This window comes from Grus americana, chromosome 2 (genome assembly GCF_028858705.1).
Source record: "Grus americana isolate bGruAme1 chromosome 2, bGruAme1.mat, whole genome shotgun sequence".
Lineage (NCBI taxonomy): Eukaryota > Metazoa > Chordata > Aves > Gruiformes > Gruidae > Grus > Grus americana.
Window position 1 is genome coordinate 103,797,480 of NC_072853.1, and position 19,892 is coordinate 103,817,371.

General features: G+C 42.0%; 1 protein-coding gene across 3 annotated transcripts in view; it reads left to right on the forward strand.

Moving 5' to 3' along the window:
• Positions 1 to 1,286: 1,286 nt before the first annotated feature.
• The window catches only part of KCNG2 (potassium voltage-gated channel modifier subfamily G member 2), a 57,030-nt gene continuing 38,424 nt past the window's right edge, over positions 1,287 to 19,892 (forward strand). Inside the window, exons 1-2 of one of the 3 annotated variants that reach the window (XM_054814368.1) lie at positions 1,605 to 1,743; positions 2,694 to 2,859. The gene's annotated coding sequence lies outside the window, so the exon portion shown is untranslated. Of the gene's footprint in view, positions 1,377 to 1,598; positions 1,744 to 2,693; positions 2,860 to 19,892 lie in introns of those variants that run through there. The other 2 variants (XM_054814370.1, XM_054814369.1) reach the window with 2 other exon arrangements.

Here is a 19,892-nt window from a genome sequence, read left to right on the forward strand (position 1 = left end):
AAGATTTGCTGCTTCCTCTGAGACAAGCAGAGTTGGCTCCTTGCAGAGACAAGGGGCTGCCTGGGATTGGCAGTTTTTATCACGTTTGACCTGACATATTCTTGCAGCCAATCCATTAACTGGGAAAAGACACTAATTAATACATACATTATCTTTGCTTCAGTCTTAAGAGGCAAAAATCATGACAGATGCCAGAACCAGCCAGAAGTTTCCCCAAGGCAGAGAAAGGAAATACTAACAAAAATTTGAATGAATGCCAGAATACACAGTAAATAAATTAAAAGATGTAAAGACTGACAAAAATCTGGAGCCAGATACTAGCCACAGAGACATTTTGAAGAAACTGGCAAGAGATAATGGAGGCACCTCAGGACATGTATTTCAATCCTTGCAAATAAGTTGCAACTTGATGTAGTACCGGGGGCGGGGGGAGGGAGGAGCGGGGGAACGGAGGGGGAAAAAAATCCAGCAAAACATCCTCGTTATTAAAACCATAAAAGTTACAAGTGTGATGTTTTCTGTTTGCCTGGTGGAGCGGCATCCTGGGGAACAGGGTGCGTGCAACATCCGCATCTCGCAAAGGCAACAGCCCCTGCGCGGCTGGCAGCGTTGGGCACTACTTCCCGGTGCGCTCCCCAGCCGGGCTCCTCGGACGGGGTCAGGCAGCGGCTGCACCGGAGTTTGGCACAAACTCGGGAAAACGGCTCTCCCCAGCCGTGGGAAGCATTTCACACGCACCGTGGGCTCGCTGACAGCACTTACGTGCCGGAGTCAGGCTGTGTCTGCTGCCTACGAGGGAATTTTGAACCGGTAAATTTACCTGAGACCAACAGCGCGACTAGGACAAACGCATCCACCGAGAGAGCGCGTTCACTTTCTGAAAGTGCGTTAAATTAAGGCTCGGGTTTAATTTTTGGGCAACTCACGCCAGCTGCTCGCGGGCAGAAGCTACAAGTCCCGGGACGCCAGGATACGCGTTGCCCCGAGAAGGATGGGGGTTTAAATATATTAACGTCGTTACCTCCTCGCCGCTTAGCAGCGGGGTGCACCCCGCCGCGTTCCTCCCGTGGGGCGGGCGGGGGTCAGCGCTGCCCCCCGCGGCCCTCCACCGCTCTCCCAGCCCGGCGGCTTAACGGCGGGGCGGGAGCGTGTCCCGGGGGAGGGGGCCGCCTCCCGGCGGCACCGGCACCGCCGCGGGCAGGGCCGCCCCCGGCGGCAGGCGGCGCTCCGCGGTCGGCACTGGGTGTTGCGGCGGCGGAGCCGCGCCGATCCGGAGCGAGCTAAGTCGAGTTTGGGAGCCGGCAGCGGGGCGCAGCGCTGCGATGGAGCGGGGAGCAGCCGGCCCCGGTGCCGGCGGGGAGGAGGCAGTGCATGAGGTGAGAGGGGACGGGGGGCCGGGGTCACCTGGTGGGCTGTGCCGCCCACCCGGCTCTGGGTGGCGGCAACTTTGCCGGTGGCGGCCGCTAACTTGCCGGAGCCGTGCGCGGAGCGAGGGGCGCAGCGAGACCCTGGGCGAAGCGCGGACGCCCCGCCCCGTCCCTCCCTGTCCGCCCCTCCCGCCGGGGCGCGGCAGGACCCCGCTGCCCGCCTCCCCCCGGCCCTGGCGGTGCTGCCCGCGGGCGGGCGTCAGCCCTGGGCTGCGCGGTGGCTGCTGCTGATCCGCCGGGCCGCCCCTCCCCGCGCCCTGCCTGGGCACCCCGGCCGGCGACCCGTCCTCCCGCACCCCGAGAGCGGCAGCCGAAGGTAACGGGCTCAGGCGCTGGTAGCAGGGGGTCGGTGGCGCTCCGAGCTGTAGAGGGGGCGCAGCGTCTGCTCGTGCCTGAACTGCCCGAAAATACTTTTTTGTTTGCTTGCTTGCTTTGTTTTTTTGGGGTGGAGTTTCGTTTTAGTTACAGAAACAGAGCGTATTGAGCTGTCACTGAAATGACGATGGTGTGCCCTGGCATGTAATTGCACAGGAACCCCAAATCCTGTAGTTTTTGCTTAGGCAGAGCTCCCGCTGGGTTCCCGGGTCTTTCTCAAGGTTTACAAAAAATTAAATCATTAGTCAGGTCGCAACATCTGCTAAATAATATGTATAGCTAATGTGATTATGAATTTCAGTTTGGATCCTAGGCAAAATTTGCTCTGAATATACATGTCATTCATTGTTAATGTTTGCTAAATGTGTTACTAAAAGTTTGAGCGTGTATTCTCAGTGAGATCAGACCATAAATTGTGAAGGAATATCAAGGGTCTGTCTTGATTCAGAACCACACCATACAGTTTTAATATACTGGCTTCAGCACTGGCCCTGAAAATGGGTTAAGATTTGTCCCGAGGAAGAAGGTTCTTGTCTGTAAGACCCTTGACTACCCTGATCACTTCTAGCGGAGTCTTCTGAAGAGGCAAGCTCTCCTTTCTGTGCAGTGCTTGTGCTGGGGTTAGTTTTGCAAGAAGAACTTCTTACCACATCTTTCTCCCCAGGGGAAGATTGACTAGGTCCATAAAAAGTGGTGAACCCCCACCTGAGGGCATGGTTTTAGTTCAGCCTGCAGCACCAAAGTTATTTCAGAAGGAAGGTATCTTTTGAGTCTGCTTATATCCCCCCCCGGCTATTTCCATGGCTCTGAAATGACTTGAGGATGACCTTCAGAGAAAGAAGTCAGCTTTGCTCAGAGGATTTCAAACCTCTTTTATTTGCTCTTCTTAAGGCTTCCCTAAAACAAACAAGCAGAGCATTTGGAAGGAAACCTACGATTGAATATTCAGCACTTCCTTTCCCTTGGGTAAAAGCTGATAGACGTTCCCACTTGTTTTGGAAAGGTTTCTAGCCAAGCACGAAAGATCAGATCTGACACTGCTAAAGTAAAATATGAGGTAAGGCAAAGGAGGGTAGTCCTTTTTTATACATCACTCTGTGTGGGGGGAAATGGGGTTAAAAACTAGGCAAATTGTCTCAGTTTTTTTTCCATGACACTTTTCTTTTGGTGGGTATCAGTTTCTGTGAAAACTCAAGACTTCTGCCTTTTAAAAAATATTAGCAATATCTCCAGATATTTTCAGGCAGTACGTATCTGAGACACTATTGTACTCACTAGGAGATTAACAGCACTTGGCCTTGCGCCTCTGGTCTTGTGCCTAATAATACATTGTGGGAGCACTGCATTAACTGTCAATAAATGTCTGTCATCTCTTTGGGCTTAATTACGGAATGATTTTAAAACAGCGCACAAGGAAAGTTTCAGCTCAGCTTTTAAATGTGATACAGCCCTGTATATGAATAACTCTCATGGTGCCTGGATCTATCAGCAGTGTCCCCATTAATAAAGCCTTGCTTTGTTTATGTGGCTTTGGTTTTGAAGCCCTAAAATGTATGAGTTCATTTTTTTATTTTCCTTTAGCAGCTCCACGTTGATAAAACAGACGAAAGAAGAGTTGCATTTCTTTGCTGAACAGGGTGCTTAGGTAGGATTGTGACGGTCTTCAGATGCTTCTTGTCTTTTCCTTTTCTTTGTTGTTGTTGTGTTTGATTCTGGGAGAAATCCTTTTAAATGCCTGACTACGATTTCAGGCCAGCCTAAGAAATTGCTCCCAGGTAGTTGTATTGTGCCTTGCACTGAACCGAGTACTGTCTGCAGTCAGCATCAGTAATCAAGCTGGTGTTGGATGGATTTTTATGCATTGTGGAAACCCTTGTACTTCTGTAGCACAAGACCTGTCTAATTGGAGAAGCTAGATCCAGAAAAGATGGTGGTAACTGACAATTCTGTAGCTCACCTGTGCTAACATCATGCACGGGTACTGTTGGTACAGGGTAAGAGTACCCAGATGGTGAATTATTCCAGAGTATTGTCTTCTGAATGCTCAGCATAGCTTTTAGCTTGTGAACTTGCATGTAGACAGCTATTTGATTGCTTGTTTTGAGCAATCAGGGGAAAGACCGAACTGGATGTGATCATTATGTCCTCAGATTGTTTGCAAGGCAGAAAAAGAGGCAGCATTTTAAGATTGAACAGATGATAAACATAAATGTTCAATTTGAATGGTATTAAGGGAAGAAACAGAAAACTGGAGGCAGTGAAAACTCTTAAACATTTTTCTAAAAGTCTAAGTGATTGAGAAGCCTTTGTCCTATTTTAAAAATTTCATAGGCAGTCAAAGACCAGAGTGTTAAATTTGTGATACAGATGGGTCTCAGTAGGGGGATCAAAAACTTTGTCAGATATATATGTAAGTGATAAGGATTGAGATTGTTTCTTTTCAAACTTTTTGTAGCTCTACTAAAAAAATGAAGAAGCCATATCAGCTCTGGCCAGGTACCTCTTTAAATATTCAGGGTGCTTTGCATTGCATCAAGTAGCTTATTTGCTTAATTAAGATATTTAGTGTTATGTGACTTGCATGTTTCCCTACTCAAATTAATGTCTTCATCAGATTGATTATGACACCTTTTATAATCAATGGACCTTAATGCTTTGTTTGCATCAGTCAGGCATTTTTAAGTACCTATTAATCAAAGCAGACAACTTCAGGTTACTTACTCTCCTAGTGTATTCTTATTCTGCATCATAGTTGAACCTACGTCCTATTTCAGGAGGCAGTTTAAGCCAATAAGATTCTGTGCTGCATGATTAAATGGTGAGCAGAATAAAAAAAATAACGTCTTTGAAGACTCTGGTGCTGGTCATATTGGCTGATGCAAAATGAGTGGCTTTCCCCTGACTTCCCAGCAGAATGGGTGTATGCTCCCCATGTTACTCAAGATGACAGAGGGGTCAGAGTCCCTCTGCTTTCTTAATATTGTCCTTCTGCCCTCACCAACTCAAAAATCATCTGTGATGTCTAATGAAAAGCTGATGTGCTTTAGGATAAGTGCTTTACATTTTAAAACTTTCAGTGCTTCCACTAACCTTAGATGCATGTATTCCACTGAAGAGCAATTTCTGGAGCATTATTCTTCTTAATAAATATTTAAAATATCTTTATGTTTTTTCACCCCGGAAAAAGATAAGAAGTATACAGTCTCCCAGCTTCTTAATATGAACTGGCATCTCTGATAATCATTCAGGTTATACCAACAAATTTGCCATTTCACAACCATTTGGTGAAAAAATCTAAAACTTTAAAGCAAATCAGAGGTTTGTGGTATTTTTTCCAAATGACAGAAACCTAAAGGAAGAGTTTAAATTACTGTAATTGAATCAAGTCATTTTAATGTGTTCCTACTCCTGAGCAGAAAAGGTCCTCTTTCTTGTTGTTTTTCAGGATTCTAAATAGCTACATTAAAAATAAGGATAATAAAGACTGTTGACTGTGATGCTAGCTATTGGTAAAAATAAACATAAAGTCATTATGTTTACAGGATATCTACACAAACAGTGGTTCTCCATGCTCTGTGCTACTTGGTTAACTAGAGTCCTTTGTTTTCTGAGCTCTCTTGGTAGCATTTGTGAAGTTTGTTGAAAACAAGGGATCCAACTAAAGCGTGTTAAATTAGAGTTCTGCACAACTGGCAGGAGGTAAATCAGCATTAGACAAATGGGAAAGAACATGAGCATTTAAAAGGAAAAATGTTGTACTCACGATTCTAGGAATATTAAAGCAACCGAGATAAAAGAAAAACATTAAAAACGTATCCTTTCAGTGTTGTTTCAAAAGGTGAAGAATTACACATGCTGGTGATTATGGAGATTATTCTCAGGGATTTTTTTCAGAGCTTTGTGTTTCTTGAAGAAACAAATAGTGTTTAGACTGAGATGGTACCCACAAGAAGCACTTTGTAAATGTTAATGGTGTGAGGTTTTTTGACAATTGAGTTAGAAGGCTGAGACAAATGGTTCTATAAATGGCTCCGTTAGCAGAATAAATAGGCTGATATCAATTGAGCAGAGAATAATGGGCAAGATCCAGCATTGTCTATGTGCAGGGTTGTCTTGTGCCAGGATGCCCACTGCATCAGTGAATAGGAGCTCCATGGGAACAGCTGTGGGCATGCTGGTGGTACCCTTCTCCATCTGAACTCTGTCACTCCCGAGGTGGAAAGAGGTGCTGACACATAATAGAATCATAAAATCATTTAGGTTGGAAAAGACCCTTAAGATCATCAAGTCCAACTGTTAACCTAACACTACCAAGTCCACCACTACGTTGGCTTTGCTTGGTACACCTGGGATTTGAGCATGGTCCCCTGGGAACTTTGGAGAGGAATGATAAACCTGTTTATTTTCTGAGAAGAGCCATTCTGAATGTGTATATAACTTGCCATCCTGTGATTTTATTTTTTTTTTAAATGTTTCCAGTCAGACACATTATTGGAATGAGCTGAAAATGAGGTTTCTCAGATGTACTGTAATGCAGGCATTGTGTGTTGACTGTGAATCAAATTCCTCACACGTGTTGTGATTTTATGCATATTTACCCCACTGTCTGACTTACAAGACATCTGTAATTTTAAAATGTTTAAGGAGAGACTGGGCAGATGAAGGAAAAAGGAGAAGTAAACCAGTCAGATTTCGGATAAACCATCCTCCTATGATGGTTATCCTATGATAAACCAGCTATGAGAATATTTTTTGTGCCAAACCTTGTACCCCTGAAAAGTATACCTAACTTCTTCAAGTCCAGCTTATTTCTGAGACTTTGGGATTTTGTCTATCCAAGGCATTAAACAGAACTGGATCCTGAATGGGAAGCTCATTTCCACCCACCACTTAGTTTCTTTAGTTAGACCTGCACCTAAGCTATTGCTTTTAAATCTTTGTCACATCAAACCAGCTTTGAATCAAGGAAAGTACTGCTTGGTTACTCGTTTGACTGAAAACAGGTATCTCTTAGGGCAGATCTGCTTACTGTAGTGAGTTTGAAGGTGTGAAAATTTGCATCATCTCACGGTCTCTCCCTTTTGCTGCCTGCTCCCCCTCGGTCCCTTCCTTGCCGTGTGGCTCAGCAGTGCATGAACCATGAGCCCTGGTTTCTGTGCCTTATACTGTTGCCGGTTCAGATGGGTTTTGGAATACTGGGCTGTTACTGGCCTGAGCTGGAATGATTTAATTCACAGATAAACTCAAAATTTGGTTACTGCTGAAGCGACACTGAATTGAATGAGCAACAATATAAAAACACCATATTCAGCATCAACAACAACAGGAATGTGCTGGTTTAACCACACAAGTGATGTAGATTAATGAAGGAAACAATATGTGATTTCCATTAATGAGTTGAGGTCACGTTGTTTGCATGGGTGGTGTGAAGCAATGTCAGCAAGGAGCCACTGTCTGAAGTTGGTTATCGCAGTGATGGATGGGTTTTTCAGTGTGTAGAAAAATGTTCTAGTGGGGTTTTTTTATATATTTTTTTAAAAAGAGGAACATCCTGCTTTGGAAATGAGATGGAGACCATTGCTAGAGAAAGTGCATTGTCAGCACTGTAAATCATTGAACAGTCAAAATAATAGGATAAAGGATAGACTGAGTTTGAGTGAAGATGAGTGGCGTTTGAACTTCTCAGAGTGAAGTGCAACAATCCTAGCTACTCTGTGCTGAACAGATTGTGATGGACAGCAGGAGAAACAGTTGTTTTCTTTCAGATTATTGGTGCAATTTTTTCAACTGGTAAAACCAGGAAGCCGGAGCCTCCATGGAGACTCTGCAATCACAATATAAATTCATTCAACAAAACTCTGAGTGAAACCCAAGTCTCTTTTGTTTAGAGCTTTTCAAATATTATTCCAAGGCTCAAGTCTGTATGGGTTAGGATTCCACTTTATTCTGACCTGCCAGGATGACATTTTTACTTGGTTCTCAAGAATGAATTCTCTTTCCTCACAAACCACCTTTGATAATGTTATTGAGTTAAGGAGGAAATACTTTAAAAAGCAGATATTTCCCAGGATGTGGAGCACATCCTCAGAAATTTTAGTTTCTAATTCTGACATCAGAAATGATTGCTTTTGGAGACCACTGTAACGTGAATGAAGTTAATGAAGATTATGATAGACCATCGAGATTGATACTGTCTTTCTGTATTTCATGCTTCCTTTCCTCTTTTATGGTTTTCTTGTAGTGAATTTGCAGTTATATTTTGATGGCGGAGACTTGCTACGTGTCTCCACAGACAGGCTAGTACCACTTTGTTACCATTACTGGCCCTTTTGCCATCTTTTCAGGCTGCAAGACGTTGTTCAGCTGAGCTGTTAAATTTGTTTACAATAACACATGTTGACTTCATTCTGTTTGCAATAACACCCCGTTGACCCAATGCTCAGAATAATGACTGGTCTTACCTGCCAGGCCTAAGTAATCAGTGAAGCCACAAGAGGCTTGTTTATGGTTTCTATTGATGTGTATGGTATGCTTACTTTGAATGATATCATTTATATGATGTCTTTCAATATCCAGAAGCACACAGTAAAATCTTGACCCTGTTATGTTTAACTGTGGAGACAGTTCCTGTGGCAGTACTCATTAATATATTCAGTCTTAGTTCCCAGCTAAGTTTCGTGTATCTCTTCTAGCTTGTCATTCAGCTGAACTTGTGTTCATTGATTCAGGGAAAGTCATAGTACCACATTAGTGCCCTAGGGACATCTCCACTCTTCGGCCTACAAGAAGGCAGGAACAACTCCAGTTATACCAGTTCTAGTTCAGATACAGTTGATTTGCTATAAGTTATCTGCCTAGAGTAATTTTCTTGCTATGTTCTTGTCTCTCATGTTTTTCAAGGTCATTTATTCAGGTTTGCCTTTGACCTGTAGTTTTTAATGTTATTAGAATCTGTAAAGTCATCAAAGGTGTTTCAGGAAGGACTTTTCTGAGTACGACTCTTAAAACCTGTGAAAACCTTTGAAAATATATATAGATTAGGGAAGCTGATCAGGTTTACATGTGAAAGAGAGAAATAAGAGAAATTCAAAAAGTCTTTCCATGACAAGTTGAAGTAGTCTTGAAGCAGGTATAAGGCTCCATTTTATACCTATTGATGTAGAAACAAAAGGTTGAGTCCTTTGGGGCTTGGAAATGCACAGTATGCACAACCTTTTCTTTGTCCACTGAAAGCAGAAGCAACATACCCTCCATGCTTTTGAGAGTCACAGCATTTGATAATTGTAGATTGCAAATCTCCCGTTTTGTGTGCATATTCTTCAATGTAAAGGTCACTAAAATATTTCTCGGTTTAGTGTTAAATTTAGTGTTTCCCTAAACCCCTTATTCCGAGTTCAGCCTCTCCTGGTGGTTTTATGAGGCATCATGCTGTGAAGGCTTCCTCTGGCTGCAGAAAGACTTGAATTTGTTCTGCAAACTGCTGTCAGGGGCTCTGCAGTGGGAGCAATTCCTGGCTAGATGGCAGGGAAACGTTCTTCTTGGCTGTGCTGAGGTAAATCAAAGGAGCCTGTTCAGATCTACCTTGGTATAGATGAGAGCACAACATGAGATGTTTGTTCTTGTATTTCTTTGTATTTGTACTGTGGTCTGGAGTTAAAACCTTCAGAGTTATGGATTAATAATATATTGTCCTTGGACTAAGCAAGGGTAAAACTTCTAATTTTATTTCTTTTCTAACTTTAAAATAAAAATTAGTGAAAAGAGCTTACATTCAGTGCCTAATCCTGCCAGACTTACCTTTTATGAGTAATTCTTATTCACACAAACAATCCTACTGAATACCTCAGTGTCCTGACGCTGATGGACTCATGTAAGGGGTTTCAAGAGTGGGTCCTTACAGAACATTTAAAAACCTTTTATTTATCAAATCTCATACATTCTAATTACTAGTTCACAGTTCATAGGCTTTGTCATGTTAATAAGTGTGGTGAATCATTTTTAATAGCCGTTGTGTTTCTCTCTAAGCTCTGATTGCGTCAGTGGTAGACTGTGACGAATAACACCTGTTCAAATGTTGTACATGTGTATGTGCATGCTTCTCAGAAATACACCTTTTTGTTTCATATCAAACATAACCCCTTATGCAATAACCTACCATTCCAAATACTGCTTTTTTTTTTTTTTTGAAGATTGTCTAGAATTAATTTATTCCCCAAATGAAGGGATCCACCTTTAGCTTAAGTGAGAGAAGACCAGTGTATGATCCAAGACTCATACTTCAGTATGTTTTAATGAACTGGATTAATTGAGCTGCTTATAAAAATGTGTTATAAAGAGGGCACATCACTATATGCTTGTATCAGTGTGAAAAACCAAAGTCAGATGAGGATTTGTCATGTGTAATGGCAGGAGCGTGATTCTTTTCTGAAGCCTCTGGAGTCAGCATTTCCCTGGGCTTTTCCTACCTCCTTCTTGGTTGAGAAGATTTTTTCAAGCATGATCTAAAGACCAAAGGGAGTGGGTGGCATGATTTTCTTCCCCCTACTTTTTGCTTCCTTGGCATCCTTTGTTCTGATTATTCATACTTGAATATCCTTGCAAAAAGGGCAGTATCTATTTGTTCTTCTTTTACCCCTGGAAGTATGAGTAAATTAACCAATAATAATGATAAGCTAAGGGTACTGTTTATTGTAGAAGGCTAACAAGCACAAGGAGTGAGATAAACAGTAGGCTCAATGGTGGCATGTGCGGTTGGTGAGCTGTGCAGATTTGTACCCTTTTAAACTCTGTGAGAAGAAGGAAGAGAGAAAGAAGCCAGTTACCACCGTTGGCCTTCATGGTGTTAGCAGTAGCTTTGACAGGATAGATTTCATCTTTCTTTCCAGTACTCTTCGTCACCATCACTTCAGAGATCTCTGCAGGGTCCTGGCATCGTACACTGCAGTCCTTGCCTTGAACTTTGTCACAAAGCTATATGAGGCCCATAATGACCTACTTAACAGGATTTTGGTAGTGCATTCCTTCTCAATAACCTAGTTATTGCCTTCCTTAGCTCAACCAACCTCAGTTGCAGGCAGAACTATTGAGGAGACAGAGTACAGATCTCAGAGGAGTTCACAGAAATAATTTGCAATCCTGACAGAGAGCAATATTTTCTTAATTATCTTTTTCCATGAATCTCGAGAATCCACTGGAGTATGTCAGTTTATACCACTCTTGGTATTCTCAAAAGTGGACCATTATTAAAAAGAAAAAAGGAAAAGTAATTGTGCCACAGAAGGATCCTACTCTACAATTTTTAAGTTATTCTATGCATCACTGGAGATTTCAGTGCAAAATAATGAAGCAAGAGACGCAGCTGCAGTTATATTAAATAGCATAGAAAGGTATAAAAGAAATCAGATCCTTTATTTTCAGAATGTAAATGAAAATGCAGTGTTTGGGTTTAGGAGCAAACTGCTCCTAAGAGCAGGATATGTCGTGATTGTGCATTACGGGGTTCCTTGAACCTTCCAGTGAATTGTATTGTATTAGCCACTGATTTTTCCATTATATTTCCATTTATGAAAGCTAGTAGAGGTGATCTTACTTTGAGCCATTCATTGCTGGAATTTCAGCTGGCCATTAAATGTATTCAAATAGTCATAATATAAGCATAATGATCCACTTTTGCTTAAAATAAGTTAGTGTAAAATTGCACAGACTGATATTTTGACTTAAAATAGTACCAGGTCAAAGTAGAACAACAGTGTTCAAGCTCTTTATCTGTACATCTGGCATTATTTTCTGTCCTCTGTTGTCATGAGCATGAGTATTGTCTCCATCACTTATCCATTCACAAGGATAACAGGTGTCTCAAAGAGCCACCTAAAGTGACTTCACAGTCATCAGCTGCATATTCAGCTGATGAATAAAAAGGCGTAGGTCCTTACAAGCTAGGCTCAGCAATGCCTGGCTTCAGGTTTCTGGATGAATTCATAAGCTCAAGGTTTGGTTTCTGTGCTGCCCGCACCATGCGTGTGTGGTGCAGGTGGGGCCCTGAACGAGCTGTTCTGGAGCACCCTCTCGTCCTGCTCTCCAGTTACTCAACTTAAGAGTTGTGTAGCGTGACCCAAAGCTTTTCTGCAGCCTGCACAGCTGAGTTACTGTTCTCTGGAAACCAGAGTACTAGAAAGTGTGGGAACAGGCAGGAACCTAGATGTCTTTAGTGCAGATGCAGGATACAGACAGGTTTTGTACCTGTTTGCAGAGGGCAGGAAGTGCTCCAGACTAGATATTGTCATTATCTTTTTTTTTTTTTTTTTTTCTCCTTCTCTGCAGGAGTGTTTCTGAACCCCTGCAACGTAGCCAAGGCTGAGTCAAAGCAGTGAGCAGGTATCTCCCTGAGTCCTATTAAAATTGGATTGTCTTCAGGCATAGTTGCCTTCAATCCTTTGAAAGGGCAGAGCTGAGCCTGCTGTTTTCTTTCGGAGGGCAGTGAGGTGGGACAACAGTGCCCTTGAGCTGGAGCCCTGAGACTGGGAATTAAGTTGCCCTCTGGAGTGAAAACCTCTTGATTCTGAACATCTGGGGCAGTGCTCTGACTTCTTGTCTGGGCATTTCCTTCAACTCCCATGCTGAAGCTGTGCTACCTGTGCCAGAAACTCGTGGGGCTGGGGGACGGAGCACAATACTAGCATGATACTGTGCCCTGTATTGGTGTTGGTATGTAGCTTGCTTCTCCTACAGTGAGAGTGAGGATGAAAGATTATGAATGAATGTGATAATGAAACGGGTATCTCTCTGCCACTTCCATAATTTTATCTGAGCCAACTGGTAAGTGTTGGAGTGCCAGGAAACAACATGTGGGTTTCCAGAGATCCAAGGATGGATTTAAAAACATTTTTATGTTGCTTACTCACCCATGTTACATTTCTGCTACACCAGTGGGTTCTCAACAGCATCGCAATAAGTACAATATTAGTACAGTTATGGTTAGGTTTTTGTAATTATGTAAAAGCAGTTTCATTTATCAGTTTTTATTTCCCATCCGCATTTTTTACTGTGTGTTCTGAGATGCCTTAAAGTGTCTCTGAAACAAACAACATGGTAGCAATAGAGGTTGTTAAATCCATAGTCCTAAAGGAAACTAAATGTTTTTAACAGAAAATGAGACACAGCTCATTAATGAAATGTTTGTGTGTCAGAGTGGGTGCTTTCTTCCTTGCAGTTGCACTTACTGACTCTGATACGGTTCTGGCTGCTGCCAGAACCTGGAGGGACAGCATCTCTGCTTGTTCGGGGAAGAGAGGAGAGAAGTATGAGACCTGATCCCTGACTTCCATCCTTTTTTTTTTTTTTTTTTTTTATTTTCCTGAGTGGCAGGCATAGGTATGAGACAGAGAGGCAAATCCCTTGGAGCTTTGTGGAGGCAAGATGTGCGTGAAGTGATGCCAAAGTCCCGTTGGATGGGAGGACAAGGCAGGCATCCAGAAAGGTGGTGTTAGGAGTGCCCTCTGTGACCTGGCACACAGGACATGGCAGGAGAGGAGGCTTAAGTGAGGTTGCAAGTGGGAGCTCTTGACTGGAGCTTCCATTTCAAAGCTTTTTGAGGGCAATAGGTTTATTGCATCTGGGAAGCACTGAGAACCTAGTGACTGGGTCCATGCGTGGCTAGAGAAGATAGAGACCAAGCTGTAAAAGCTTTGAGTAGTATTGCACTAGACAGTTCTGACTCCTTATGGGCATTGGTGCTGTAGAGCACTTTGAAGAGTCTGTCTGCACAGAAAGTACTGCTCAGCCTTAATGACATGTAGTGAAGCTGTTGTTTTGTTGTAATGTGTGTTGCAGGGATAGATTTAGGCTGGGCCTAACAGAGCTTTAGCTCTTCTCCCACTGCCTCTCTCCACTGCTCCCCTGATGCAGTGCAAGGGGATCAGAACAACACTGTGTCTTCCCTCCACCTCCTCAGCCCCGTGTGCTACTCACAAGGAATCAGAAACAAAAAGACAGTGTCACATACGGAGCGAGAGATTGTCACTTCTCCTCATCAACCGCTTCGTGTCTGTGACTCAGCCCGCCATGGACCCTCAGAGGAGCCTGTGTCCCTGTTGCATCACCTGGTGCAACGTGTGTGGAAAAGCTACATCTGTTCCTTTCAAGGGCAACTAAAGCACTGAAAACATATTTCAGCACCTGGGGTGGGAGGACATTAGTCTGCAACTGGGTACCAGTTGTAAAGTACCCACAATTTTGGGGAAGACTGAGTTAGTGGACTGAAGTACACAGAGCTGATTTCCTCCCAGGAGTATGTGAGTGAAGGAGGGGTAGACAGCAGCATATGGCAGTTCGGCTCTGAAAAGGCACCGTGGAAAGTGGCACTTACTTATTTAGCGGATGAACTTCCTCTGTGGGTGCCCTAACTTGATTTTGTAGAAGACCTAATTCTTTCCTTGATAAATGAATGAATTTGGTTTGGAAATAGAGAATCTCGTGGTTCCTCTGACTGAAGTTTTTTCCAAAGTGGAAAGACACTATCAACTTCAAGGCAAATAGCATATGTTGGAGGAGAATTTTAGGAGGCAGCATACCAAGATTTTAGGCCAAACCCTGAGAAAACATTTGGAAAGCATTTCAGAAGTAACTAAATGCAGAAGGAAGAATCATGGAAAGAAAGAAAGAAAGAAAAAAAAAAAAGTCCATTTTCTTTCATCCACTCCTGAGCTGGAGAAAATCAAAGGAAAATCTTTGCTTAACCATGGACACATCTTGGAAACGTCTGTAGGCTGATGCTTCAAATAATGTCCTTCCTCCTGCTCTGAAAGATCTGCCGGCTGGGAGGGGAAGCACAGGTAGGAGGAGACTGGGCCTTAGTGGAAAGAGAAGAGAAGTTGCGTTTGGTCTGGCAAGTTGCACATTCTGTTGTTATTTGAAGTTACCTTAAGCTTGATCTCATGCTCTGTGAATCACCTTGAAGAACTCATGGACCACTGTCATGAGTTGGTGAGCAAACGGTACTAAGTCACTGACATAACTAGAGTGATGTAGTTGGAGTAGAGCCAGAAGGCCAGATATGACAAAAGCAGCTCAGTGTAACTGATGGATTTTGTTTTCCTATATATGTGGCCCTTTCATGGCCACACATGATTATTTCTCATGTTTCAAATCAGCATAAGAAATACTCATTTTCAGAGCAAAAATTAGAGCAGGAGATGTGCAGAGTATTTGTTTAAATTTTTACTTTTCACCATGTTGGTAGTCTCGTATAAAATTTGCTGGCCTCGCCCTCTTGAAGAAAAAAAGAAAATAAAGAAATGTTAAAATAATCTGTATCCATCTACCTTAGGGAAAGCAGTCAGATGGTGTAATTCACTCAAAGTAGCCCCAGTTATACTTCTAGGCATTGAATGGCAGATGAAAAAAAGACTAGTCAAGGCTAACTAGAGATGCGCGCTCGAAATTTGTCATAATCTCTTGTCAAGGTTATAGACTGTCCTTATGTCATCTTGCACCAGTATTGAATTTCAGCAGGCCAAATTTTGAAAGTTTTTGGAACTGCCAAGGGTAATCGCTTGAGATAAATTTGTGGAAGGAAAAGACGTTAAGGGAAGATGAAAAGTGCTGACAGGTAGTTAACTTAGTAAACTGTAAGCCTAAGGGTTACACATGCCATCCAGCAGTAAGAAAGAAGCCTAATAAAAAGAAAGGAAATTTGATACAGTCTTTGTCCTAGAAGGTAAACGGTTATGTAAGAAAGAGGGACATATGGAAGGCAAATGTAACTGTTGCAGATACTGGATGTTTCAAGCAATAAAATTTGTGGAATTAAACAAAAATAAATGGGAGGATTTAAAGTAACATTTATTAGAGCATTAAATAACTCAAAGGAAAGGTTTTAAGAACAGTAGGAATATAAGTAAAACAGAATACTGAAATAAATTGTGAATGCACTAATTATGCAGGTCTGCTTGTTCTGTTTGTGGGAGCTTTTGCATGTTCTGAATTTTATAATAGCCTCTGACTGGATTTATTTTCAATGAATCAGGTGTGATTCTTTTCATGCAGAAATTGCAAATGTGTAAAGGGATACCATAACAATAATTTACAATATTAAAACTTAGAATGTGTTACTTAATATGCAATATCCTCTAGATTAAATAGCCAAACCTTCATCGGGCTTCTGGTTTATGTATTTACAGTAATTCAGATATGAAAAATCTACATTTAAGCATATACAGCTGCACTTGAAAAGGCATTTGAATAGCTGCAGAGCTAATTAGCTGACACAATTATGTGGGCATATTTTATACATACAAATAAGGCAGCAGTGACAATATAACCTTAAATATATTTTTTTTTTTGGTCACTGTTTTGATAATTTAAAAAGCTATTAGTCATTGCTTATTGAAAGTGTCAGGAAAATTTCATTTGTTGCCCACGTATTCCCAGTGTGGTAGTAGTAACTCATCAGCCCTCTTGTGTTAGAGCATACAGCAGTAAGCAAGGATGGAAGGCAGATGACATCAGCGCACAGAGCAGTACGTGAAAAGGCAGCATCAACCTCAACTTCTGAACCAAAGAAATTTGCCAGATGAAAAGGTGATTTAAGCATCGTTTCAAAAATCAATTTCAAAGCCTGTGGGGATGAGATCACAATAGCTTTGAAAGTAGGACTGAGGTAAATAAATGACAAATTACTGTTTCCAAAACCCAGCTTCATATTCAGTCAACTTTTGACTTTGCGGCTTAGATTTGATGGCTAGAAGTAATTGGGATGAAGTTCTGCAGTGGATAACAATTGCAGGTCAATTTTTTAGAATGTATGACCACAATAGGTGATTTATATATGCTATACTGCATAAATGTAATTATGCATGTCTCTGTGGAAGAGAAAATTGACCTGGTAATGAGGAGCGGGAACTGATGCATGGTGCGTTGATACTGAGGCATTTATTTGGGGTGAAAGGGTCCATAAAAAGAGGAAAAGTATGTTGCTCTAGTGGAGAATAATTTGGAGAGAAACTACTTACAAGGAGAAGAGAGTCGACATTATGAGATGTAAGAAAAGATACCACAAGCAACTCCTTTGCCTTTTCATTATTAGAAAAGTAGCAGGAAGGAGGCTAATAGATGAAGGTATTTTATTCATGCTTTGGTAAAAGTGGAGCTCAAGATTTGGTTGAGGGGAGCGAGCATTAAACACTGGCAGGGGTGTAAGAGTGGATGTCCATAAGGGAGGTGCTCAGCCACAACTATGACACATCCAGGAGAATTCAGAATGAAAATGTCTGTAACACCTATAAAATTCCTCCCCGCTGTCTGTCTGGGACAGCTTGGCTGGGGGTAGTGGAGCTTTCACTGCTCCTGTCTTTCTTGGGTTGGAAATAAAGGCATTCAGGAGTGTGAGGTGGGATGGAAATGAGGAGACATGTTGTCTGTTCTCTCATCTCGTCCCTACAATTTTGGACTCAGTGTTCAGGAAGGCTTCTTTGTAGTGGTTTCTAATTCTTTGCTTTCTCTTCTTCGTCTCATTCAGTGGAACCGCACAGGATGCAGCAGGTCTGCTGGAGCTGAGGAAGCGCTGGTTCTCTGTGTGCAAAATAACCATCAGTCTGTAAATCTTAACAGGTTTACATGCAAAAACAGCGAGAATGTTCTACGCTGTTCTTTATCCAGAATTAAACCGAGCCTTCTTAATTTAGATGGAAGTAGGCTGTCCATATTGCAAGGCTGCATCTACAGTTTGAGCGTCTTTATTAGCTGTGTATTTATAACATTTCATGACAGTGTGACAAACACACAATATCCAGGCATTCTGAAATAGCTACCAATTAATGCTCATATGATGCCTGTACATACATTATGAAAAGTAGCTTGCTTTACTGTCACGGACTGTGAATTCAGTGACCCTGATTTTCCTTTCACTGTAACAAATTCCAAGTTGTCTTAAGTCAGTGGGAATGCAGAGTATATGTAAAACAGAGGCAAGAGGCTAAAAGCATGAGATCCTAGCATATGTATTGCAGAAAGGGATATCTAGGTGATTAGCTTTACTTATTTTTTATAGCTGGGCTTTGGTTTTGTATAAATATAATGAATAGTAGGATTTCTAGGGTTTGGAGGAAACTGGCATTTTTGTGTTGTGATTCCTGGAGAATGCAGTTTTGTTTAAAATCCTTCTGTCTCACTTTACCAGTCCAGGATCGGGAAGGCTATTTACGATTTTTAGACAGCGGCATTTATTCAGCAGCAGAAGAGCTAACACTGACTGACATTGTTTGACCCTTTCACTGGCTCTCCTCTGTGTGTGTGTTCCTAAGAAGGGGCATGTGAGTACTCTGAAAGGAAAACCACAGCCCTTTTGTTACATGAGGGCCATCAGATTTTCCATAATGCCATTGTGTGACCAAGGTATCTCGCCTCCAAAAATAAGGAATGTGTTCTGTTTTTCAACTTAGATATACATTCATAGTTATAAATATGCACATACATATTTCCAGCTGGTTCCCATCACAAGTACCTTTGTATGAGCAGACACCTGATCAAGCTATGGACATGGGAAATTTGCAAACACAGGCTGGGTACCTGCAAAAGCAGTATCTGCAGTGATCACATTTAACTTGAGAATTAAGGAGTTGTGCTCTGCAATAGAAACTGTTGAACGTATTTAGCTTGGGTAAAACAGGAAGCATTCAGTAATAAATGTAACTGCCTAATGTGAGTCTTATGGAAAGCTTCTTCCAGAATAGTGCTTAACTTTAATTACAGAACAGTACGGGTTTATACGCATCAAAACACGGTAGAAATCCATTGATTTTTTTAACAGCACTTCTGCTGTTTCAGTGAGTATCTTATCTCCATGGAGAGATCAGTTGATATGCAGTACTGACTTTTCATATAATAGTGCCATACTTTCAAAAGCTATGAATATGGAGGATCTTTTGTTGCTGCCAAGAAATTAAAAATACATCCTCAACGGCTCTGTGTGCAAAGATTTTCAAAGGACCTAAAGGACCCAGCTTACCTTAGACAGCTTTGGTTGCCCAAAGATGCATCCACTGCTCTTTTAGATGGACTAGTATATCTTGCTTGGCATCCAGCTGTTGCCATTGTGTCACATCTGTCATCCTCAGATAGCCCAGGGTGTCTCAGATTGCATTAGGTGCCTCTGTGCAGGCACCAGATTTGAGCTCCTTGTTTCCACTGGAAGCCAGTGAGAGCTGATGGCTGATTTCACCCTTGGTGCTTCCTGGCACTGCACTCCTGCAGGCTGTGCTTGGAGACGCACGAGCATTTCATGTCTCAGATCTCATGTCTGTCATTTCCTGCCTGTTCAGGGGAATTTATATATGTATGGGATATTTATAGGGGGAAAATACAGAATTTTATAGGGGAGTGCTTACATATATTTATATATATTTAAGCATGGGCTTAGTACCAGTTATGCATTTACTTGGTGTGATACAGCAGACTAGAGTCCTGATTCTGAGAGAAGCAGAGAGCTTCTTACAAGCTGCTTGGCACTTGCTAACTTACATGAAAAGTGCAGGGATTCAGCATATGCTTGGATTAGGCTCTAAAATAATGAAGTATCTGCTTTATACCATATCTGTCTCTATTCAGAGCCTTTTATCCTTCACTCCTCTTTCTTCTCAGTGTTTCAGGAAATGACATATTTCTTTTTGATTTATTAGTTGTTGTAAGCATAAAACCACCAAGTGATCTTAGTTCATTATCATATTTTATCTGAAAACGGTACAATTTACATTTCTTAGATGACCACAACAGGTTTAGCTAAGTGCTTTCTCTCTCCCACTCTCTTTCTATAAACCCATCTGTGTTTGCTCAAGTCTCATAATTTATTTCACACTTTGTTTCCCTTCTAGATCATGAAGCTATCCTTTACAGCCACAAAAACATCCCTATAATGACTACAGAGGCACAAAAATTTATGTTATGAACTGGACTCACTATTAGCATTAGTAGGATCTTTCTTGCTGACTGGTACTGTCCAGCAAGCCTTCCTGGGGGTTCCCTCTGCTCCAGCCCCTCAAAATCCTGAGGATTGACCTCTCTAGAAGCTGGCTTCCATAGCCCCTTCAGTGCCTGTTG